We start from the raw sequence: 27,383 nt of genomic DNA on the forward strand, positions 1-27,383 counted from the left end.
TTATTATGACATGTTTTTCCTGTTTTTTTTTAAAGAAAGCAAACATATACACTGTAAACATACAATACTTTTATTGCATTGGCAGTATATCTATTCAGTATTTCAGTAGAGTATGCCAATACAGTAGAGTAGCCAATACAGTATAATATAATATATTACGTCAGTACAGTATGCCGATCAGTATGTCAATACAGTATGCCAGAACAGTATGTCAGTACAGTTAGTCAGTACAATTAGTCAGTACAGTATGTCAGTACAGTTAGTCAGTACAATTAGTCAGTACAGTATGTCAGTACAGTTAGTCAGTACAATTAGTACAGTAGGTCAGTACAGTTAGTCAGTACAATTAGTCAGAACAGTTAGTCAGTACAATTAGTCAGTACGGTATGTCAGTACAGTTAGTCAGTACAATTAGTCAGTACAGTATGTCAGTACAGTTAGTCAGTACAATTAGTCAGTACAATTAGTCAGTACAGTATGTCAGTACAGTTAGTCAGTACAGTATGTCAGTACAGTTAGTCAGTACAATTAGTCAGTACAATTAGTCAGTACAGTATGTCAGTACAGTTAGTCAGTACAGTATGCGGTAGTGTAGAGATGTAAATTTTGTGTGATCATTATGCCATAATTTATTTTTAAATTTTTTTGTTTCAATTGTTGCTGCTACTATCTAATGCTGATGTGGGAGGTGGGGGGCGTACATTTAAACCATGTGCAATACTGTTTATATTTCTTTTATTGTGTCTAATTGTGGTACCTATAGTCGTCTTTCTTTTTGTTTATTTATTTATTTATTTTCGTAAGTTTTATTACGTTTAAACCAAATTTTACTGACATCTTTGTACCTCCAAATAGTCCATTGTTTCCCAAACTGTGTTCAGTGGAACTGGCAGAACCCTAATGTTCCGCGAGGCCTGAATAGGTGTTCCAGGAACTGCTGGAATTATTAACTAGTAGGCCACCACGTGAATTAATCTCTCTAAAACGTTACTAATAGATTTTTATTTTACGACTTTTGGAAGTTTGTTAAGAACTGAAGAATATTGCGTCCTTGGCCAGAGTTTCTAATCGACACTTCAAAGCGTTTACATTGAGACCATTGTCACTCAAACAGTAATAGTCTATCCCTATTTCATACCACGAGATTTGTATCTGTTTGTAACTAGTTCCATAATACTGTTTTATACGCAAGGAATATCTTAAGCTTTACATTGGACACCCTTGTGTCAAGTTCTAAACTGTCTCTCTGCAGACCGCTCTATTTTTTCACCGTATTTATCTCACGCCACTATCCCGCAGTTCTTTAGTGCTCAAAGTATACACGATAGCAACTAATCAACGGTCAGGCGAAACTAATCCTAAGATTATTTCCAGTGGGCAAAAAAATAAAATAGAGTACTCAAAACTTTCCTCAGACGTCTAGAACATGGGGCTTTGCAAGCTAAATTTAGTGATCATTATAAATTGCCTCCCCCTTGCATGACTCGTCCGCTTCCGGTAGTGTCGCGATCGTCCTGTATAAGTAGCAAGTCTATTATTAAGTCAATCCTGCTCGTCAAGAGAAATCCTCAAGACTAAATCAAGGTATTAGTGGGATCTCTCCCTAGCCTTGATCCCTTATAGTACTTCATTACAGTATGATAAACACCTACCACTGAGTTAAATCTTGTTAATATTGAAATAGATTCCGTATCTCTTTTTGTAGCCAAATAAATAAAATCTTTAATAATAAAATATTTAAAAAAAATGAACCGTATGTTCTAATTATGTGTATATATATATATATATATATATATATATATATATATATATATATATATATATATATATATATATGCGTATGTGTGTATGTGTGTGTGTGTGCTTTAGAATAGACAGCTCACATAAAAATACAATTTGAAAAACCCTTCTGTCCAAAAGTCAACCATCGATGACATGATCATGTAATGAAATCTGTTAGGCCTAGATCACACTAAACAATAACTTCATACAAATCGGTTAGGCCTAGATCACACTAAACAATAACTTCATACAAATCGGTTAGGCCTAGATCACACTAAACAATAACTTCATACAAATCAGTTAGGCCTAGATCACACTAAACAATAACTTCATACAAATCAGTTAGGCCTAGATCACACTAAACAATAACTTCATACAAATCGGTTAGGCCTAGATCACACTAAACAATAACTTCATACAAATCGGTTAGGCCTAGATCACACTAAACAATAACTTCATACAAATCAGTTAGGCCTAGATCACACTAAACAATAACTTCATACAAATCAGTTAGGCCTAGATCACACTAAACAATAACTTCATACAAATCGGTTAGGCCTAGATCACACTAAACAATAACTTCATACAAATCAGTTAGGCCTAGATCACATTAAACAATAACTTCATACAAATCAGTTAGGCCTAGATCACATTAAACAATAACTTCATACAAATCAGTTAGGCCTAGATCACATTAAACAATAACTTCATACAAATCAGTTAGGCCTAGATCACATTAAACAATAACTTCATACAAATCAGTTAGGCCTAGATCACTTTAAACAATAACTTCATACAAATCAGTTAGGCCTAGATCACATTAAACAATAACTTCATACAAATCGGTTAGGCCTAGATCACACTAAACAATAACTTCATACAAATCAGTTCACAAAATACTTGCGTATACAAACAGTGTAATACTAACAACCATAAACAATACAATCACATCAGCAACACTTTCCTACACAGGCGTCTATATAGTATGTGGAGCGGTAAGGTTGTGGATGTTGGTAGTTTGTCTTTTATACCGATTTTCCTAGGGAAAATATTAAAATCTGCCTTTTCACCTGTATACCTGTATATAGATTACAAAACAGATGGTGCATGGGTGAAATCTTCCGGAGCCACATTAGAGTTAGTGTGAAAACAAGTTGTTCTTGTAATCTTGTATGTTCTAGTCATTTGTAGTTATCGAAACAATTTTGCGAAGTGATTTATCAAGCTGGCTAAAAAAAAAAATACAACTTTTTAACTCGCTAAGAAATCAAAGTGTCGACATGTCAAGAAGCCTAAGTATTAACTCGTTTAATTTTATCGTGTTATTTTTCTAAAATAATTTTTGAGTGTTGAACAGTGTGCAGTCGTGTTCTACAGTGTCTGTCAGTGGAAGTTACAACATGCGTGTTTCCACTTCGTCGTATCATACATCATTTGCTTAACATCGAATCAGCGAAACAACTGCCACTAATCCCTATACAGACGTTTCTCAAACAGTGGAGTACTTCCACCACAGTGTACCCTGCAGAGAGAGAGAGAGACACGGACATATAGAAGTATGGATCATAGAGGGAGCAAACTCAATCTCATATTTACATTCAATACATTAACACAGGTGGTTGTTTGCTTCACTTTTCTTTTCCCCACATTCACCGTCACCCTTGCACTGATTCTAAAAGTACTTGTGTGAACTCGACGGACCTGACGTGGATAGGTAAAGGAAGAGTCTCTGTGCTCACTGTATCTTCAGGTTAACACACTTTGATTGTATTAAGTACCCACCTAGAATGTCCTAGATGAATTATCTGTCACTCTAGACTAGACACAGACTAAACACCCAAGCAAGCAATTCGTCCTCGCGATCAATCTTGAATGTACGTAGACCTACTTTATGATGTGAACATTTCAAGGAAATTGTAAGGCCCTGGTCAGAACAAAAATACAGTCGATTCCTCGACAGTTCTGTTTGAGGTATGTAGATGATGGAACGCCTAATTATTTCCGCCAGCTTGTGAAGAGTTCAGACTAAAGTGTCTGTCAGAAGTGACCCACTTCCAGTGTCCGGCTCCATCTGGATGAACTTCTGATACTACAAGCAAGCAAAAGACAGTAAAAAAAATTGTTAGGAGTGCATAGATAGATAGATAGATAGATAGATAGATAGATAGATAGATAGATAGATAGATAGATAGATAGATAGATAGATAGATAGATAGATATAGATATAGATAGATAGATAAAGATAGATAGATAAATAGATAAATAAAGAGGGATATATAGATTTGCGTTTACTTCTACTGTTTCTCATTTATTTTAGTTAGACTTATTGGTGGAAATAGCTATGCTTTGGATTCAGCGCCCCACCTGGCAGGAAGAGTCCTGGCTAAGGTGTTACTTTAATCGCGGCGAGCAGTAAATAATATATACCTAGACACGTCAGTAAATTGCATTTCCCTTTCCTATTATCACTTCCGGAGGCTTAATCTTTGAAGTAGTTGTTCCTGAGCGGCCCCAACCCACTAGAAACTCAGTGCATAGTTAACTGTTGTTGGTTTTTAAATAGCCAAGGACTTAAAGTAGATCACTATCCAGCCAAGACTGAACTTCGTGAACACTACTATACTAACATATTGATATTGTTGTTATGATTGTATTCATTGTTTCTTCCTTATCGTGACAAATAAAAGAGGAAAATGGAATTAAAATCACGAGTGCCATTCTCCGTCTGCACGTTCCACCACTACGTATTGAATGACATCTTTACAGACACACGATTTCAAAAAGTCATTTGTTTGTTTTTATCATTTTTTGTTTGTTCTACTTGGTGAATATTCAAAACAGAAAATAGATTTAGACACTCGATTTCTAATATATATAACAAATGATTGCACTTAAATAAGTATACAAGCGTGTAAGCTAATATTTCTTGACATTACAATACATTAACATCGTATCTTACTTATCAAGCTGTTTATTGATCAGTCTCTTGGAGTATTTGTTAGTTTACAAATCAACTCAAGGAGAAGTAACTATTGATTATAGTTGGTTGTTTTTCTGAAAAATTTCAATAAAATGTCAATTAAACGCATGCTAGCAATATAGGATGAATGTCTAGTGTGCTCTAAGTCTGTGAAAATTGATATAACGTTAGTCCGTCTGTAGGCAGAGATTTTGCTTTATTAAACAATGCCAAATATCAAATTTCGCAATGCGCCTTGTAGAGTTACACACCATAGTTGCATATCAGTGTTCTAGATTCTAGTACTGTACCATATGTGAAGTGAACTGGCCCATATGTCAATCCGACTAGACTACATATGTATTTATAATGTCAATCTGACTAGACTACATATGTATTTATAATGTCAATCTTACTGGTATTTAAAAATAACACCATTGAAGTAGTACATTTCCTATTCCCCCGAAAGCTTATCTGTGAACTTTTGTCTAAACAAACAATTCCAATATTCCCTAAATTTTGTATTTATTAGAGATGAAACTCAGATTCTTTTTTTTTTTAATGCTTAACAGAGGAATCGTGACAAAATAGGGCTGATCAATTTTTAATTATCGAAAAAGAAATAGGCGATAGATAAGTTTTACACCTGGACCTGAGTATACATTATTTCGTAGGGTTTTTTTTGTTTGTTTTTTGTTGTTTTTTTGCTTTTTTTTAGCGGCCCCCGAAAGGGGAAAAGACGCTATTAGTTTTGTGCGAAATGTCTGTCCGTCTGTCCGTCTGTCCGTCCGTCCCGTTTAGATCTCGTAAACTAGAAGAGATATTGAAAATCCGACTTCACAATATTTTAGACCATTCAAAGTTCTGATGCAACGGCTACTTTTTTTTTTCCTGAAAGCGAAAATTCTAATTTTTAAAATAAATTATGCAAGCAGTTTCTTATAAGAAAAAGCTAATTAGTATGCATTATATGTTAGACCTAAATTAAGACGAATAGTAATCTTATAAACACCATTTTCGTGAACATTTTTTCTAAATAGCGGAATTTTTTATTTTTTTTTGAGGATTCGAATATGAGATTGAGCCTTTTCAAAACAATTAACTTATTTAGTTCGAACCGAGGGTCTCTGGTTCGAATCCTGGTGAAGACTGGGATTTTCAACTTCTGAGTCTACCCAGCTCTAATGGGTACCTGACATTAGTTGGGGAAAAGCAAAGGCGGTTGGTCGTTGTGCTGGCTACATGACACCCTCGCTAACCGTAGGCCACAAAAACAGATGAACTTTACAAACTAGTTAGGCCAGGTTCACATCTAACTTTACATTCACTTTCACGTATCCTTTGATCTGCGGGACGGTTGGGGCACTACACGAGATCTGTTAACCTTATTTCTCCATTCTTATCTCTCATTTGTCTTTGATATAATTTCATTCGGATGTTCTTTCTGAAAATATTGAAGCCTACCTGGGTGGACCACTGGTCGTGCGGTTTGCGCGCTGGACTGTCGTTTGGATTTATCGACGATCGAAGGTTCAAACCCTGCCTGCTCCCATCCCCCGTCGTCCTGCGGGAGGTTTGGACTAGGAAGTAAACTATCTTCAACTCTGAAGGATTATCCGAATTATGTAAAACATTTTACTTCGGGGGCCGATTTTGAGTTTGTGTTTCCACACAAACTGTCTTTTGTAACCTTGTTATCTTTGGCTTGTTCCTATTTCATTAGTTAAACAAATGATCTTTCTTCTGGTCATGTTCTAAATACCATCAACATGCCAAGGGAATGAATCATACTCATTTATGTCAATAGATTGTTAGTAATATGATATCTGCAGAATTGGAGTCATTCCACATTTCTAACACTATTTGTGCTAGCTTTCTTGTTACCCATGTTTTGTAATGGGGGCACGACGGCTGAGTGGTTAGGCGCCAGGCTTCCGAACCTGGGGTTCTGCGTTCGAATCTCGGTTAAGACTGGGTTTTAGATTTTTGAGATTTTTTGGTGCGCCTCTGAGTTCATCAAACTCTGATGGTTATCTGATATTAGTTTGGAAAAGGTGAAGGCGGTTGGTCGTTGTGCTGGCCACATGACACACTGTTCGTTAACCGTTTGTCAAGGAAACGGATGACTGCCCTATAGATTGCAAGTCTGAAAGGGTAACTTTAATTTACAATGTTTTATAATGATTATAATGATGGCTATTTTTTTCTGATCCAATGTTGGATTTTCGGGTGGTTCTTTTTATTTGAGGAGGGATTACAAAATTAAACTTAAAAAAAAAAAAGAAATAAATTCTTTGGTTACAAAGACTTCGACACAACCAGTCTTAGTTCCCTTCATGTCAACTGGTATTAGTTCCCATCATGTCAACAAGTCTTCTTAGTTCCCTTCATGGCAACTAGTCTTAGTTCCCTTCATGTCAACTAGTCTTAGTTCCCTTCATGTCAACTAGTCTTAATTCCCTTCATGTCAACTAGTCTTAGTGCCCTTCATATCAACTATTCTTAGTGCCCTTTACGTCAACTAGTCTTAGTTCCCTTCATGTCAACTAGTCTTAGTTCGCTTCATGTCAACTAGTCTTAGTTCCCTTCATGTCAACTAGTCTTAGTTCCCTTCATGCCAACTAGTCTTAGTTCTCTTCATGCAAACTAGTCTTAGTTCCCTTCATGTCAACTAGTCTTAGTTCCCTTCATGTCAACTAGTCTTAGGTCCCTTCATGTCAACTAGTCTTAGTTCCCTTCATGTCAACTAGTCTTAGTTCCCATCATGTCAACTAGTCTTAGTGCAATTCATGTCAACTAGTCTTAGTGCCCTTCATGTCAACTAGTCTTAGTTCCCTTCATGTCAACTAGTCTTAGTGACCTTCATGTCAACTAGTCTTAGTTCCCTTCATGTCAACTAGTCTTAGTGCAATTCATGTCAACTAGTCTTAGTGCCCTTCATGTCAACTAGTCTTAGTTCCCTTCATGTCAACTAGTCTTAGTTCCTTTCATGTATACTAGTCTTAGTGACCTTCATGCCAACTATTCTTAGTGCCCTTCATGTCAACTAGTCTTAGTTCCCTTCATGTCAACTGGTCTAAGTGCCCTTCATGTCAATCAGTCTCACGTCCTTATGTCAAACCGCTCTCACTACCCATTCTGTTGATCAAACCCAATGCCCAATCTGTCAACCAATAACACATTGTGGATGTGTCCTTGATCCCTGTGTGGTCGTTGAAACATGTCCATATGTTTCTTGTCCTTCTCAAACTTCTTCATCTATTTCCTAATCTCATCAGAGCTAATCTCATCCGTTGACCCTTGTCCTCCCTGGGGCCACTAAGTGTAAATGACCAACCATCTCCATTGATCCGTTGATTCACAAAGTGCATAGACAGGATGCTGATGCTTCGGTTAGATAGGAATGTTGAGGAGGGGGGTGGGGGATGTGATAGAGCAGACGGGACAAGGAAGAATAACAAAGATCACGTGATGCAGAGTGAGCGGGTGAGAGCAGTTGGTGGCTGGACGATCGGGTAGTGGACGTTGGATGACATGATGTCAAAACAAAGTTGTGAGACATAACATGTGTGACACTTTCAATCCGATCTCTTGGGACTTATGTCTCCACCTTTTCTCTAGAGACACACACGCGCACTGAGAGTTCATTCACGAGTATCTTCTGTCTTCGTGGATTATTTAAAAATGTGAATTTATGTGAAAAGTGAATTTAATTTAATTTGATTTGCTCGACATTGTAGAGATGTTTTGGGAAAATTTTGAGTTTTAGGAATGATTCTGGAGAGCTTTCTCTGTATATCTGCATATAATCTGTGTTTAATCTGTGTATTATCTGCAGACTCTTTATGAAGTAGATTATATCAACTAGACCAAGTCAATAACCACATGTAATTTTATCAAGTTTTGTTTTCATATTTATATTTTTGTCTCTTCATGAATTAAAGAGAATTATAAGTTAACAGACGAGCCAAAGATTTGATTAAATATTTCAATTTCAGAATTTGCAGGTCTTTAGGTAAAACATTACCCGGAAAAAAAATAATCTTTTAAACCAGAGATTCAAGATTTCCATCTTTAATTTAATTAATTAAAGATGATATTAATGTGATATGAGCACTATATTGGATTAAATATTTAAATTTTAAACTTTCCAGTTTCTTTTCAGTAGAATCATTACCCCAGATAAAAATTGTAAAGATTTTATTTGAAAATAATAAAAAAGAAAACTTGAAGATTAAGTAAATTACAGTCTAGTTGAACTGAGTTACAGTCTAGTTGAACTGAGTTACAGTCTAGTTGATCTGAGTTACAGTCTAGTTGATCTGAGTTACAGTCTAGTTGATCTGAGTTACAGTCTAGCTGATCTGAGTTACAGTCTAGTTGAACTGAGTTACAGTCTAGTTGATCTGAGTTAAAGTCTAGTTGAACTGAGTTACAGTCTAGTTGATCTGAGTTACAGTCTAGTTGGTCTGAGTTACAGTCTAGTTGATCTTAGTTACAGTCTAGTTGATCTGAGTTACAGTCTAGTTGATCTGAGTTACAGTCTAGTTGATCTTAGTTACAGTCTAGTTGATCTGAGTTACAGTCTAGTTGATCTGAGTTACAGTCTAGTTGATCTGAGTTACGAATGTGTATACACGTGCACGTGAAAGGTCAAACGTATCAGTCATGTGATGTTGGTCAGAAATGTAACTAGGTGCGCGTGAAATAATATTTTAGGCCTAGTTTCAAGGATGTGATAAACACACCGGGTCTCGCTAGACTTGTCTAATACAAATAAAGTTTAACATTGATTGGATGTGAAGTTAGAATGGTTCCACTTCTAGTGTGGTTCCACTTCTAGTCTATTCCATCTAGTTTGATCCTTAAAGGATTCTTATAATAGCCTACTATTTTATGTTTTAACAGTTACCATCATAATCGCACAAAAGTGAACAAAATACAGATCTAAACTAATATCCAATCAATAGATACAAACAGGGAATCAACTCAGTAAGGTGAACTAGACATTTCCTGTGTAACATCTGTGTATGTGTGTTTTGCACAAGACAATGTGTATTTTGAATTTCATCAAACAGTAATGTGTTACTAAATATTACACAACATACAGTTACAACATCCATGGTGACCTTATCGTAACGCCGACTTAAATAGGATGGCTTTGTTTTCTTCGGGACATACACTTGAGGCCAAAAGAAGGAGCGGTGCCGAAGACTAGAGCAGACAACCTCAAGTGAACTTGTATGGATAACAACGGTTTGGCAACATTAGGTATGGCAAAATATTGAGGTCGCGACTGGGTCTGCCTGTCACGTGAACTACAGCATTTATCTTTAATTTTCGGAATTTAAAACGATTCATTTTTTTTTATTATCACATGTTTTTGTTTAAAAGTATGTTTCTAACATTCGTTTGTCAGACTTATCTTTCAACGTCGACAGACAAAATGTCTTCAAACATTTAATTGACCATTTATTCAATAATGTGTGTGTGTGTGTGTTGACAAAAGTTCATTGTTCATAGCTTGCGATCTATTGGGCAGAGGATGTAAAGGTCATCTGTTTCTATGGGACGCTTAACGAGGGTGTAATGTGACCAGTACAACGACACAGCTCCATTACTTTCCTCAGCTAAAAAAAGTATCCATTAGAGTTGGGTGGACTTAAGGGTGTCCTAAAAATCCCAAAGTTAAAAATCCTAGTCTTCACCGAGGTCAGAACCGGAGACCATTTTTTCCGAAGCCAAGTGCTTTATCCCGCAGCCAGAATCTCTCCCCCCCCCCCAACATGTCTTGTTGCTACAAATTTCGATGTTTGGTTTGGAAAGGGGAAAAGGGGGTGGTGGGCAACATATAGGAAAACATTATTGATTTGTGTTTTTAGGTAACCGTCGTTTATGATCTTAAAAATGAAAAGCGCTTAGTGAAAATCTAATTACGCCATCGCCTGTAAACACAGATCATGGTGCAACGGATACTTTGGTATTTTTAAAGTGAACCGTTGTATTAAAAAATAATTTCCCTTTGCATACATTTTTTAAAGAAGATTGCAGAGTCTTATACAACTGTAAGATGACAAGCGTGACTCAATCCGTTTCGCATAGGGCCCCGCAATTGCTAGGACCGGCCCTATATATATATATATATATATATATATATATATATATATATATATATATATATATACTATTCTTTTGTTATTGTCGTTTTTATTAATTATTACTAGCTTTATTATTTTAAAAGCGCAAACTATTTGTAAGTTTTTCACTTAGCAACAAGGAGTGGTTTAACGATGTTAAATAACGAATCTTAAATTTGAATAGTTGCTTCCCTTAGTTAAAAGAATGCAGAAAGTTTGCTGCATATCAGACAGAATTCAACTGCAGATTCCTTGATTGTCATATATCGATGTCTTGCATTGACCAGCTAGTCACTAGAATGAATAGAGTCTATTGCTACAATTATTGTTTCGACGCACCTATGTTTTATGTTTAAATAGTGCGGACATGTTTTTGGTAAAATAGTCCTAGTTAATACATAGCATCCGTGTACTTTTATCTGTGATACAATGCCTACAATCAATTGACGGTCACCTTTCTGACACTCTGAATGATGTATTATATCTTTTGTTTATCACGGACCAATGTCTCTGACATTTACATCCTAGTAAACACGCTCTCTCCAGGCAGGTGGGGCCCGTCATGAATGGATTTAAATGGATCAATTATTTCCAATCTGACCTTCATTGTATTTTTAGTTTGCGTGGCGCGAGGGGGAGAGATATTAAACGCGTCCTTTTCAGCTTATCTCCCCATTTCTAACACGACAGACCATCAGACAGACCAGGCTTGCTACTAATGCTAGTAGGAAATAGATAAGTTACTTGTGGTCATAGGGACTACCCGCAGTGACCACTGGGGTATCACGATCCGTTAAACGGTGCCGGCCAGCTGGAGCTGTTAGTGAGTTATCTTGACGTCAGGTCAGCACTCTGGGTTGATTGACTCACCAGCTGGGGGTCTCCGACAGGCTTCACAAATGTGTTTATGTTACACTGAGTCAACTCTGTTCAATTCAAGGCAGACAATTTTAATGACTTCCTGTCCAAGCATCCTTCACTGGTTTTCATTTTGACATAGTTTTTTGTAGCTAAATATTTCTATTTTACTTTTTAAAATGTTTTCAATAGTTAGGTCACAAGCTAAGCAATAGAACAACAATAACACATTGTGTAATCAAAAGGAGCTTCCAACAGCCTTTATTGTAGTATCTAAACAGAATCAAGGCAAAAGCCCTTGAGACACAAGACCCCAGATGAAAGGATATAACTATGACCTCTTTGCCAAGAACCATTAAAAACTGAAAGCAAATTTAATTACATCCGTTTTCCTGATTCCCAATTCCTTGAGCCCCCACTCATTTTCTCCTTTCTGCAGCGAGGCCGGAGACCAAGGTCCCATTGGGAGTCCTTCGTATTCCTACTTCCTGGTCACCAACCGCTTAGTTTTTCAATCAATTTGTTTTTTAAAAAGTTACATCGAAAAATGTTCAAAACTTAATAAACTTGCGTTTCCTGTTTAGTGTTTCTTGTTTAGTGTTTCTTGTTTAGTGTTTTCTTGTTTAGTGTTTTCTTGTTTAGTGTTTTCTTTTCTCATTCCCGCAACAAAAGAGTGATAATGTGACAGAAATAAATACACTTAATTCTGCCTGGTCGTGCGGTTTGCGCGTAGGACTAACGTTACGACGATCCCGATTTCAATCCGAAGCCTACCAGCTTCCACATCCCCTGCAGTTCTGCAAGAGGTTTTACTAGGACGAAATGATTTACATATCTGGACGTAATGATTTACACATCTGGACGTAATGATTTACACATCTGGACGTAATGATTTACAAATCTGGACGTAATGATTTACAAATCTGGACGTAATGATTTACACATCTGGACGTAATGATTTACACATCTGGACGTAATGATTTACACATCTGGACGTAATGATTTACAAATCTGGACGTAATGATTTACACATCTGGACGTAATGATTTACACATCTGGAGAAACGTTTGAAACTTATATATTTATATGTGCGTATGCATACATGTGAGTGTGTGATTCTGTGTGTGTGTGTCAGAGTGACTGATTAGTGTAGGCTGACAAAACTGCCCAGATCGTTTGGATTAGAAAAATGAAAACGTTGCATTCAGAGTCAATGTGCCGGCCATGCACTCTCATAGTGAACCGTTTATTTAAACAGTAGAAGCAAACAGCTTACGGGCACTGAAACCATAAAAGAACAAAATTAACCTTGTTCGATAAACGACTCGATTGCCCGATGGCACAACACTATTGCTAATCTAAACATACCAAAATTGACTATTTTCACCAATAAAATTGAATGACTTGTAGGGATGTTAATAGCAGTAGAAGTGACCTTTGTAGACAATAGATTTACGTCTTGTGTACAAAAAACTGAACTCCAATAAACGAAGCTTGTGTGTGGCTCTCTGATACATCGCGACGTCATTTGATCTGGTGCTACTCCCTTGTGCATCCACTCTATTCGTCACCTGTTCGGAATTGTTTCCCTTGTGATGATGCCATGTAGGGCACTGGTGACCTCCGAAATATTATTACGTCACTTCCCGAGATGATCGATAACATTTGATGGTCATCTAGTTCACTCGTGTCACTTTTCCTGTTTATCACGTAAGATTGCACGCGTAACAGACTGGGTGATTGACTGTTCATAGATTATTCATACGTAGGTCTGATGTTCAATTCTCATGACCTGTTTATAAGGATTAGGTTAATTGTATACTCAATACTGTATTTATATTAAACTTATATTCAACCAAAAGGGTATGTATAGTTAGCATCGCTTTGAGAATAAGGTTAGTGTGTAAAAACAAAACCACGTATCTGTCAAGTTGGGTTTTACAGGTTTGACTAGGGTAGAGTTTCTCAAACTTTTTTGACCCGCGGACCCCTTGAAATTGGCAAAACATGTTTACGGACCCTTAAGGCGAGTATGCAACATAAATGCAGAGTATATACGTTACCAATGACAACAAAAGGACATTTCGGTGGAGAAGTGTTTAATAAGAACACACTTTTTGTTTCGAATAAAATGGTGTACTTATGTTTGGTTCTACGGCTTGTTAGCAGGAATCGCACATTTCAACGAGCACACATTTCTAGTTGTTTTCTTTGATTTGTGATGAAGTTTATTATGACAATGAATCCACGTTGTAACCAATAAGAAGACGATAAAGCAGTCTTACAACTTCAACAACACGCTATAAAAGTGGAATCTGTTTTGTAACCAGTATTTGTGGTCGCCTTGTTCCGGCATTAGCTTCAGTTTCTCGCATGTGGATCTTTCAAGCAGCTGCTCCTGTATTAGTATGAATTCATCTGTGATTGGGACCTGAGTTTGTTTACATGCTAAAGGGTTCACTACCCAGTTTGGAATATCCAAGTGAAGAATGTCTTCAAATCTTTGGTTTAGGTTGTCATAAAATAGTAAGTATTAGACATATTAAATAGAAGTTACTGACGAGTTGATTATTATTGAAGTTATCCGATTGGATCAACTGGCTTCAGGAGAAGTTATTTTAATTATATATAATTTTATTCTTTCTGCGGATGCCCCATGATCGTCTTGCGGACCCCAAGGGATCCGTGTTCACTGTTTGAGAACCACTGAACTTGGAGATGTCTTAAATTAGCCGGATTCCCAACTCGTGATACTGTAATAACTGAAAGTACATTTAATAACGTCTAACTTGAAATCAATTATCAGCGCATGTTTATCAAATGAATTTGTGCAAAGATGAATTCTAATGAATTCAGCAAAAGGGTAAACGAAATAGGAAAACCTCTACTACAATAATTAACCAATTCGATAAAGCTACGAATCTCCTTTTTCGTTTATCTTATTGTATCTTATATGATACAGACGTTACTTCAAAAATAAGATGATTACGTCCTACGCGTCATGCATTCAGTCATGCATATTAACCAATGACCTAAATTCTGCCAAGTCACTGGTTTTCCTTACTAGCTCAGGCAACCCATTCCATGCTCTAATAGCACTAGGGAAGAAGGAGAGTTGTACAAATGTGTCCTAGCATATGGAGCTTTTTTGCCGTGAGCGTTTCAAATTCTAACATTTTCTTTCTTGATAGTCCAAGGATTAAGCTTAATAATTGCATGCCTTAAATTATACCCAGAAATTTAACATTGGTCAAACCTACTTGTAACTTCTTGTCCTCCTTCAATCCTAGTATACGAAACACTGGCTACTGTTTACTTTTCTCACTGATTGCCATTTGCCATTAGCTTTTTGTGAGCCCTGGCTATGTTGTCACAAATGTGTCACTCTGCAACACTATTATCAAAGTCGCTGATTCCAATCACAAAACACACAGTTCACACGAATAATAATCAGCTTGTTAGTGTCTGTGTGTGTCACAGAGGGTCTGTGTGTGTCTGTGTGTGTCACAGTGTTTGTGTGTGACAGAGGGTCTGTGTGTGTGTGTGTCACAGAGTGTGTGGGAGGGGGGGCTGAACGAAGGTAATCAGAATAATTTGTCCCGCAGTTTAAATTAAAACCCATTTTATAATTTCTCTTTGCTTGTCAAATTCTCATTCATCTTGTTGTTCTCGCCGAGACCCCCCTCGCCCTCCCCCGTTTTTTTGTTTCACTTCCTATGCCCTGCATAATGTCCGAGCAGAGAGCTGAATATATAATGACCAAGGAACACGCTTGCATGGTAGAGTTGAATTTAATGACCTGTGTGACCGATCTTGTTTGTTTTGTAATCGTAATGTCGAACAAAAAATGTGTTCCCCAAAGACTACACTTAGGTCACGTGAAGTAGTCCACACTCGGATCTTGTCATTCTTTCTTCATATTGGCTTCATTCTTGTTACCGCTTGTATTATTTTCTTGATATCGCTTGTAGTATCATTTTTTTTTCTTGATGTCTCTTGTATTATCATACGTTCTTGATACCGCTTGTAGTATTTATTTTTCTGGATACTTTATCTGCAATGTATTTTAAATTAACCAAGAGTAGGCCCACACGTGACAAATGACGTTTAATTATGATGCTGACATGCTGAAAAACACACAAGAATTGTCTACTATTGACCTCTCAGAACAGAACAAAAGAATTGATTCTTTCTCGAAATAAATAGTTTTAGCCAAAACTGAATATTTAATATTTGTTTAAATATAGTTTTTTAGTTTCTTATCATCAATGTTAATTATAATTTAAATGTGCACAGGGACTCTCCAATTATTTGGTTATTAGAATTAGGATAGAGTTTGTGAAGATGCTCATAATATATATATATTAGTCTCATTCGATTCCGCTGGCCTCAAATACAATTATATGCCAAATGCCGTAACCAGTATAACTAACATATTTGAATGAAGTAGACAGCTCTAAGTAGTCAATTGTGCATTTGCACAAGACATCAGCACATAGAAACGTTCCTCCAAAAATTACTTTTCCATTCCCTCTTAAATTCGATGCAGTGGAAAGATTCTAGAATTATTATTATTATTATTATTATTCTGCCCTTGAGGCCGCCATTGTGTCACTGACCACATCACTATTAAAAAAAAAAAGAACTGATCCCTTACTACACTGAAGGTAGAATTTTTGAGGGGCGCCGTTATGAACTTCCTAAAGGACAGGATATAGCTTGAAGCCTGTATGAGGGCATCCTAATATAAAATAAACATGCCTGGTAGCGTACAATAATTCACAGTTATAAGTTGTAATAATTGAAATACAAATTACTGAGATGACTAAACCCGGGTAACTTCCACATCTTACACGACTTTTATCAAAGGCGGCCCTATCAGTACCCGGGGCATGGAGAGAGTTCCATATACGGGGCCCGGGAGAATGTCATGATCGGCGTAGAATATATATAGCTAGTTATATACGATGTCCTGTTCTATATCACACTAATGACTCGTCCGCCTCTAATACTATAGGCCTTATTATTGTTACAACGCAGCACTTTACGTAGCTACTGTACTTACTATCGGCCGTTTGACTACATGACATACCATATTGTAATTGTTTTGCAGGTAAAAGTTTGCTTGTAAGTTTTTGTCCCCAGCTCTTTAATATTGTTTACAAAGCTTATATCAACTGACTCTGTTTGGTGAATGCACGTCATGTTCCCCACGCCATTTCTCAGATTAAATTGAAGCTTTGCACAAATGATACATTAGCGTAGACAAGATATGAATCAATACAAAACATTAACCAATCAGTCAATTAATTACTAGTAATTAATATTACTTTGTTTGATACCAACAAGGGAGATTAATCCTTCAGTATTCACAGATATAACTAAATTAGTAGGGTTTAGTCCATCCAAATAATTATTAACTCTAATTTTCCCTCACGCATTCTCCGATCAAGTTGATACTGTCAACAATTATTTATTCTACCTAACAAAACATGAATGAATAAAAAAATTAACATTTATTCAATTAATTATTGATAAATTATTATTTCGTTTGATATCAATTAAGGGAAATAACTTCTACATTATTGATATATGATATATGTATGTATAGTTGTAAGAGAGGAGCTCTTCCTCTTAGATAAGCTTTGTTGTTTTTTTTTAAAGGATTTTTCGTAATTGGATTATTCTTGTTCTTCGGGTTCAGAGACTCAAGAGTCTAGACCAGGGGTCTCAAACACGTGGCCCGCGGCCACATGTGGCCCGCGAAGCAATTTTGAGTGGCCCGCGGCCACGTCCGCGAATTTGAAAAAAAAAATTAGATAAAAATTAGATAAAATTTACAATGACCACATATAAGCCTTGAAATGATTTACATCTGCACAAATCAGTAAATGAGGTGTCCGCCTACTGCAAGCGAAGATTCTGTGAAGGCAAGCTTTGTTGTTAGCAAGATGATAGCAAAGGCATCACGACCATTCACTGAAGGCCAGTTTGTAGAAGAGTGTATGCTACAGGCGTGTGAAATTATCTGCCCCGAGAAAAAGAAACTCTTCGAAGGCATAAGTTTATCTGCGAACACAGCTGCAAGCAGGATCACCGAGTCAGCGACAAATGTTCAACAGCAACTGATTGCCGCTGCAAAAGACTTTGTAGTATTCCATTGCACTGGACGAGTCCACTGGTGTAACAGACACAGCATACTGTGTCGTATTCATTCGTGGGGTCGACGAAAACTTGAACATTGTTGAAGAGCTATTGGACTTACTACCCATGAAAGGAACGACGACTGGACGCGACGTGTTTCAAGAACTGGAAGCTTGTATTGACAGGTGTGGGCTACCGTGGGAAAAACTTGTTGCAGTGGCTACGGATGGTGCACTAGTAATGTGTATAGAGAAGGTTGGTGTTGTTGGATTAATGGTAGAGAAACGGTATCAGCTCATCTTGGCGGGACCTTTTGCAGCCATACACCGCAGTCTGCACCAAGAAGCCCTCTGTGGCAAAAGTCTACTAATGAAGAACGTGAAGGGTGTTGTCGTGAAGACGGTGAACTTCATACGTGCACGGGGTCTCAACCACAGACAGTTTGTGTCATTTCTAGCTGATTTAGAAACGGAATATGGAGAGTTGCTTTATCACACGGAAGTCAGATGGTTGAGTCGTGGAAAAGTGCTGCAGAGATTTTTTGAACTGAGACGGGAAATAGCATTGCTCATGGCAATGAAAGACAGAGACATACCTCAGCTCAGTGACCCAATGTTTTGTCGGATCTTGCTTTTCTTACTGACATCACGCAACATCTCAATGCACTCAATTCACAACTACAGGGCACAAAGCAGCTGATTACCGTGATGTTTGAACCATCAAATCATTCAGTTGCAAGCTGACTTTGTGGGCCACTCAGCTGGCAGATGGAAACCTGGCTCATTTGTCTTTTCTACAGAGCTTAACGGTTGAACTACAGCGCCTGAAAGACTACGTAGACATCCTCTTCAGACTACTTTAAGATTTTGAACACCGCTTTCAGCAATTCACTGCTCTCGAACCAGTTTTTCCTTGTTGCCACTCCGTTCTCAGTTGACGTGAAAAACGTTCCAGTGGAAGTCCAGATGGAACTACTGGACCTGCAGTGTGACACTGTTCTGAAGCTAAATACGCTGATGTTGGCGTTCCAGATTTCTACCAGTTTCATCCCAGAGAGAAGTTTCCAAACTTATTCTGCACAGATGCTACAATTCTAGCGATGTTTGGGAGTACGTACGTTTGCGAACAGTTTTTTTTTTCAGAATGAAGATTAACAAAATAACATTACGATCAAGACTGACTGATGAGCATCTAAGAGCAACCTTGCGGCTTGCCACTACACGCGACTTCAGGCCTAACGTCGATGGTCTCTGCCAAACGCTCTCAGTTGAGTGGACAGAAACATGAGTGACGAGCCATCTGCAGTAGGCCTAGTAATTATAGTTGTTTTTTTCGGGGGAACTACAGTTTCTGCTTTTTTATTAGTGACAGAGACAACGTCAACTTATTTTAGTAAACTAAACTGCCTGTGCATGTAATAAACTACACTAAATGTAAATAATAATTATAAAAACTTTACTTTAGCATTTTACTGCAGTGACAGTAGTGTTCGTAAAAAAATAAACATTTTCTTTTTGTGGTGTGGCCCGCTGAATGGTTGTTACTTTCCACTGTGGCCCACATGCTGATATGAGTTTGAGACCCCTGGTCTAGACCAATATCTGACATGAACTACGCAATGGTTTCCAGATCAGTAAGCTCTCCTTACAGTTTATCTTCTATAGGGGTGGTTTGTGGCCAGTGTCTTGAACGTGCCTTTCGAAAAGAGAATGTAGTTTTGAAAGACATGGTCTCCATTCTCTGGTGACATTCTCAAAAAATTCACTAGTCCCAATTTTCAGCTTCCGGAACAGTTGGTAGGCCTATTTCATGTTTAGGTTCAGAGATCAGATATAGATTAATGAATGAAATTAATCCTTTAAAGACGGTTTTTAGTGCCAGATTTGTGGATTTCAGTTTTGAGTGGGTGCCTCTCTAGGGTTCCAATTTTGGTGAATTCAAGAATCCAAGTGAGTCTGTCATTCATCAATCTTCTAATACGTTTTCATGTACAGCTGAGACTGATGGGACGCTAGCTGTCCAGTTTCTTTATTTGTCATGTTTTAGAATGGGGATCATCATGGCTTTCTTCAAGATGATTGGGATTCTGCCTGATTTCCAGCATAAGTTAAAATTTGTAGCATTTTTTGTTTGGGGGGGGGGGGGAGGACGCTTAAGCCAAAGTGAAGCTGCATGTCATTAGAAATGTATCTGTGCCTGGTGCTTGTTTTGATTTGACAACTTTTAGGGCTTCATCTAATTCCTTAGCATTTGTGAAGTTTATAATAACTCACTCTTTCTGTCTGTCTGGTACAAATTTGTACACGCTATTTTTCCCTAACTCATTCTTGAATCTAATGTTAGATTTCCAAAATTATTAATTGGCATATACAAGATGTGGATTATTTAAAAAAAAACAAACAAGTAGGCAATTGATTGCTGGTGATTAATTGTTTGTTTGATGCCAACAAGGGAAATTAATCCTTCAGTATTCACAGATACTGTTAGATAAAAGAAATGTATGAGTACGTTGTCTCCCCTTCTCGGGTCAAGTTGAAACTTTGAATAAAAACTTATTTATTGTATGAAACAAAGCAAGAATGCAAATAAAAATAATTAACCAATTGGTCAATTAATTATCATTTATTCTTTCCTTTAGATAAGCTTTGTTTTTTGTTTTTAAAGGAGTCTTATTGTATTTTTAAATTTTGATTCTCTCTGTGTGTGTGTTTTTTTTCCTTCGTAATTATGGTGACAGTTATTATGGCCGTCTCTACCTACATACCTTGTTTGAATTCAAACATGCTATTTAATTTAGTACTTTTTTTTAGAATTAAAAATCATTTGTGAAAAATGGTGATTAAAGAACGTTAATTCGAAAATCTATTACAAAGTTTTCTTTATCATTAATTAATATACAAACATACATGTCTTTCAATCTTTATTTCTCATTCTCTACAGATGGCTTATCTCCCCTTAGCTTAGTGCATTGTTTTCAATATATCTTTATTTAAACATTCAGTTAATGACGGCTATTTTTTTATTCTTATTGATGCATTCTTGTCATTGATCATTAACAAATTTGATGACGTTGTAGATGAGTAGAATTTGTCAAAAACTACCGAAGTGTCTAAAAACATTCAAAACAATTCAATATAAGCGTTGTAAAAAGCAAAGCATATTAATATGTAACAGAGCATAGCTAGGCAAAGCGTTTCTCAATACTTGCTAACATGAAAGTGTTTTTTTTAAAAGAACATTGTAGAAATAAATACATGTCTGAGTATTAATCATGTGCAAGCAAAATTATAACCAACGTATTAAAAATATGAAATTATCCAACTAAGAGACGTCTTAATATCTCATACTATTTTACGAGAGTAGTGTGTACAAGCTGAATTCAAAAACATTATTTAAACAAAAATGTCAAGACGTCTTGGCCAATGCGATTGTAGAGTCTACCTGCCATTCTTACATTTCTGCTGAGTGATATACGATCGTCTTGTTGACAGTCCCGCTACTAAACGTTTTCCTGATCAATCCCATTAGAAGCATTCATGATATACTGCCTCGAGGATCTCTCTGTCTCTCTCTCTCTCTCTCTGTCTCTCTCTCTCTCTCTTCTGCTTCAGTATCGTCCGTCGCATTACTTCTTAATTCAACTTAAACTGACCCTAGATTTTCTTGCTACTAGGAATGCTGCACTGTAGACGCCAGGAGAATGAAGTTCTAAAGTACAGAATGCTTTTAAAGCTGGGGACTCGCCTAGAGCATCTCTTTAGATTGCATCTAGTGGATTAGATTTAGGGTTAGTTCTCTGCAGGAGTGTATGAGTGTGTGGCTGTCTGCTTTGTGTTTGTGTCTTTAGAAATTACTACAATGCCACGTAAGTACATCGATTGGAAACGTAGTTTATGAGTTTAGACGTACTGTAAGCGTTGCGGGAACTGGAACATGGCTGTTGACGCTGTTCGAAGCTAGCCGTGGAACTTACATTTGAGGCCCCCCAAAAAAGGCTCCCTCTAGAAGACAAGTGCAGAAGACGTAAAGAAAACTTAATTAGACCCCTGGCGGCAGACGGCTTCGCCTGCATCAGATGTGGGAAAATATTGTTTGGCGCCTCCAAGTAATCAAACAACACAGGCGGAACCCCAACACTGCAAACTACTCGACGCTGATAAAGGATGTCAAAAAATACTTTACTATGTACTTAAGAAAACGTCGTTATTTCATTCAGGGAACTATTTAAATATCCGAGAACTAAAACCCTGACTCTCACTAAAGTCACCTTAAGTATTCTGTATTTACTTTTGTTACAACTCTAATCCTAGTCTTGTTTTGGAAAAGCTTATATCAACTGGCTCTGTCTGTCTGTCGTCTAGCAGTATGTCTGTCTGTCTGGAGTGTAGCAGCTTGCTCTGTCTGTCTGTAGTCTAGCAGTATGTCTGTCTGTCTGGAGTCTAGCAGCTTGCTCTGTCTGTCTGTAGTCTATCAGCAGTCTATCTGTCTAGGAAAAAGTTTGTACACGTTATTACTCCCACACCTATTCTCGAATCAAGTTGAAACTTTGCACAATTATTCATTGGCATAGACAAGACATAAATAAATAAATAAACAAACGGACGGACGGACGGACATTTGACAGAAAACTAATAGCGTCTTTTATCCTTTCGGGGGCTACTAAAGATTAACCAATTATTCAATTAATTACTACTAATTATTTTGTTTGATAAGAAAAAGAGAAATTAATCCTTCAGTATTCACATATACGGCTAAATATTTAGGGTTTCGTCCTCTTAGATAATTGAACATGTTGTTTCACCCACACCTATTCACGGATAGAGTTGAACATGTTGTTTCACCCACACCTATTCACGGATCAAGTTGAACATGTTGTTTCACCCACACCTATTCACGGATCAAGTTGAACATGTTGTTTCACCCACACCTATTCACGGATCAAGTTGAACATGTTGTTTCACCCACACCTATTCACAGATCAAGTTGAACATGTTGTTTCACCCACACCTATTCACGGATAGAGTTGAACATTTCTTGTACCATACAAAACATGACCAAAAAAATTAACCAGTTAGTCAGTTAATGTTTGATAATTAATTATTTTGTTTGATATTAAATAAGAGAAATAACTTCTACATAAATGATAGATATAGTCGTATTCGCAGAGTTCTTTCTCTTAGATGAGCTTTCTTTTAAAAAAAAAAAAAAAGATTTGTTATATTTCGCTTGTTTAATTGTCACGTCATTATCGCAAAGCCAAAATTTTACCTTTTTTGATGAAACAAATAATTCTTCTCGCCAAATTCTTAATAGTGTTGAGACTGGGTTGGCTTAGTCATGTGAAACACTGCACTCATCCTTAATTCTCGGACATGGCCATTATTATTAAGCCAGATAACACATTCAACTCAAAGAAGTATTTACTAAACTGCGTCTAACTAAATAGACTCACAGGTGCTGAGTAATTAATCCATAGCATCCCAATCAATGTGTTAGCAGACGCCAACTATTAGCTATTACCTAATATCAACAACTGATTAGTGAGACAATGCATCAGAACCCAGGAAAGTAATGCCATGTCTATGTAGGGAAACTACATGTCTTGCTGTATATACGTCCATTTCTGTGTTTGATCAAATGTTTTAATATTGAATGAAGGGCGATTTCAAGTATATTTTCTCTCTCATGGTTTTGTCTTTATTCCAATAGTCCACCATTTTCTTGTCTCACCTTGCGACCCAAAGCTAAAACTGTTGTGTTGAACATTGCTGGCTGACTGGGTAATAATGACTTGTTTTATACAAGTTACTGAGTGGAATACAATAATTGTTCAAACTAGGGTTGGGGTGTATATACAAGTTACTGAGTGGAATACAATAATTGTTCAAACTAGGGTTGGGGTGTATATACAAGTTACTGAGTGGAATACAATAATTGTTCAAACTAGGGTTGGGGTATATATACAAGTTACTGAGTGGAATACAATAATTGTTCAAACTAGGGTTGGGGTATATATACAAGTTATTGAGTGGAATACAATAATTGTTCAAACTAGGGTTGGGGGTATATATACAAGTTACTGAGTGGAATACAATAATTGTTCAAACTAGGGTTGGGGTATATATACAAGTAGATAAAGTAAGGCTGTTATTTTTATTGAGTCTGTACAGAAGAGTTCTACAATCGGTAGGGTTATTAAATAGGCTGTTGTTGTTTTTTTCTCTTAATTAAAAGGATAGAAAACATAGAAAAAGAATAGAATGTTATCCCAAACATTAGATTCTATATCCAATAAATACTTTTTATGTCTCAAGCCAATCGATTTCAACTTAAAACAATATGTCAAAACAACTTTTTATTGTTTATTGTCTTTTTAAAAGTCATACTAGTAGAGAACTTTTCACGATTTCGTAATGAGACAGGATTTTTTTAAATGATTAATCAATTAATAAGTATATTCTTTTTCTTAATTCTTTAGGTCTTCAAGTGACGCCAGCTTCTACCAATGGGGCGTAAATGAAGGCCTCCAAAGTCTAGTCGTATCTATGTTCAAAACTAAAAAAAACATAATGATGCTTCAGTGGTTATAACACCTGGTAAGTCTTGCGTTGTCTTAGTGTCTATCTTTGTCTGTTTTTGTCTTCTTTTAGCATAGCTGTTTCACACTTGTTCTTGTGTATAACTTGAATGTGTTACCTACAGGCTACAGCACAATGGCGCTAGTGTAAAGAGTGTAGCGATACGTTCATCTGTCTCCTTGATTTACGTGTGTAGGGGAGCTGTGGCAGATTGTGTAACTTAATCCCTCCATTTTACCAGGCCAGCTGCTGTTCTTAGAAAGATATTAAGAAAGAGTCTGGTCCAAGAACTAATTAACATGAAATGTGATTCTTGTCGTTTTCGAGTCATTTTAATTGGAGAAAAAAAAAGTATAAGTGATATAATTGATTAAATTTTAACGAGTTTTAAAATCAAACTCTTTTACTTTTAGCTGTATAGGTCTCCTATCAATCTGATCACTCTGTGCTATTAGACAATGGTGCTATCTAATCAACCATTCCCATTAAAATCTACGAACTCTAAGTTTTGTTTTGTTTTTTTAAAGTATTTTATGTTTTGCTTGTTTAATTAACCCAGACGTTATAGAGAACGTTTACAATACAAAGTACAACTGCAGACTGTCTTCAGTGGAACTCTATATGAGACCCTCAGACTTGATCTGTAATAAGAAGAAATGTATTCATTTTCTGAGCTAAACGTCTTAACTTCATCTCTATTTAGAATCGCTTTCCATTTGTCCATATTTATTTATTGATAACAATATTATCACAACTTTTGTAGAAAGCCCATCTTCCATACACCTATAGAATCCACAGAGCGCTTTGTGGACATGTGTGGGGGAGAGTGTATAAAAAAAATAAATAAAATCGCGCTACCTTTAAGCGCACAGTCAACGCAGTTCAACTCGAGTCCTATCAAAGGGATTCAAACAAAGGCCCTTCAGCTAAATAGTAAAGTGTTTAATGTCTCTCAGCAACACCGACAACATATTACAGTAACATTAACAATATTTGATAGTACTGTTTCTTGATCCCCCTTGCACAGTGTACACGCACACACATACAAACACAGACATACACTTACATTTACATACTTACACACACACACATCGCTTTACTATCAAATAATTTTGTTTTGTTTTTTTAAACCTGAACTTTTGTCAAGGATAGGTCACCAAAAGTGACATGGTTTTCTTTCACTTACTAGATAGGGTGTATCGAACCTTACACTGCTCGTTGGAGAACTCTGACAAAGTGCATTAAGCCGTGACCAACCACGGCGTGAGCTGATTTGCACGAAATTTAAGGGTTTTAGTTCCATCACCCTAATCTTGTCATTTTAGTCATAAGCTATGCAGGGCATGATGATGTGGAAACAGGAAGTTCAGAAGTCATGTGACAAAAATGGCGTCTTTGAGACAAAGGTGATGCTGGGAAAAAGAGATGACTAGAAATGTGTATTACTATTTTAGGGACAGTAGGGGAAGAGGTCCTGAAGTCCGATATCTCGTTTAAGGAAACACAATAATATAGTTTATTACAGTACTATTGAATAGTCATTATAATAAAAGTTGTTGATACGTGTTCTATGTCAACTCTATATGTTCTATTAACACGTATGTCAATGAAGGCTGCACCTCATTTGAAGATGAAACCGTTAAAAAGTATTGACAGTGGTGCCAAAACTAAGGGACCAGATCATAACTTAGGGCGCCAGTATGCATCGAATCGTTCATTGAGATTATTGGTATCAACTTTTGATTGTCACTTCTTTTAGACTTAAATCTCCATTGCTTTAAACTGTAAAATAGAAGCATGGACAACATAACGAGAGAAGTAAAAAAAAAAAAAGGTTAAAAAAATGTATTTTTAGAACGAAAGTCCAAAACCAAATATCAAAGTAACGAGGAAAATAAAACCAATTTAAATAGAAAAGAAAATATTTAAATAAAATGAAAATTAAAAACAAACTATTGTTGAAATCAATATCTACGATAAATGTATTATGTACTTTGATGTGGACAGAGCTTGTACCCATATAGTGGAAAAAGAAAATTGCATTAAAAATGACAATAAAAATAGAGCAGTGTCTTCGTACATTAAGTAATCACGGGTCAATAAGTTGTGACTCTTATATTATCTTTATAATTATTATGCTTATTTGTGTATAATGTATATGTATTTATGTATGAAAGTTTAAAACCTCTCTCGTCCTTAGACGAGGTTTAATGTCACACAAATGACTTTTTAATTAGTCTAGCTCAAGGTTATTGCCCTTATCCAGTCTTCCTCTCTTTCCTCCCCCCCCCCCCAGCTTGTCTGGATTTACATTTTCTCCATCCAACTCTCCGTATCATTAAATTTGTTTCTTTCCTTCAGAGTCAAACTTTTTGACATGAAATCAGTGGCAGCAGACCTATTGCTTTGACCACCATGTATCTGTCAGACATAGCTTTATCCAAAAGTTGGTTAGTTTGTTGGAGGCACAATTAGAGACACTGACTTAGTACATTCGAGAAAAAAAGCAAAAACTAATAAATACCTTTATTTGAAAAAAAAAAACATCAATGTAATGGAATTTCAACAAATTGTGGTGTGTCTCAGCAAAACCGTCCAACATACACACAGGCTACAAGACTTTACTTTGAGAAAGTGTCAGTTTCTATCCCTCTCTGTGCTTCTCTCTATCCTTTTCTCTCCCACTCTCTATCTCTCCTTCCCTCTCTCTCTCTCTCTCTCTTTCTCTCTTTCTCCCTCCCTCTCTCTTTCTCTCTACCTCCCTCTCTCTTTCTCTTTCTCTCTCTCTCTCCTTTTCTTTTCTCCCCCTCTCACCGCCCTCTCTCACCCACTATCTCTCTCCACCTCTCTAATTTTGCAGATGTAATGTATATGAGTTCTTCTAATTTGTCAACAATGGGCCTGTGATAATAATGTATGATTATT

The 27,383-nt window shown here is 36.7% G+C and overlaps 1 protein-coding gene across 5 annotated transcripts in view; it reads left to right on the forward strand.

Moving 5' to 3' along the window:
• The window catches only part of LOC106051911 (G-protein coupled receptor dmsr-1-like), a 264,250-nt gene that overhangs the window by 155,336 nt on the left and 81,531 nt on the right, over positions 1 to 27,383 (forward strand). For all 5 annotated transcript variants that reach the window (XM_056033611.1, XM_056033619.1, XM_056033603.1 and 2 more), the window contains one exon: positions 24,359 to 24,476. The gene's annotated coding sequence lies outside the window, so the exon portion shown is untranslated. The remainder of the gene's footprint in view (positions 1 to 24,358; positions 24,477 to 27,383) is intronic.

The sequence above is a fragment of the Biomphalaria glabrata genome, chromosome 1, assembly GCF_947242115.1.
Source record: "Biomphalaria glabrata chromosome 1, xgBioGlab47.1, whole genome shotgun sequence".
NCBI lineage: Eukaryota > Metazoa > Mollusca > Gastropoda > Planorbidae > Biomphalaria > Biomphalaria glabrata.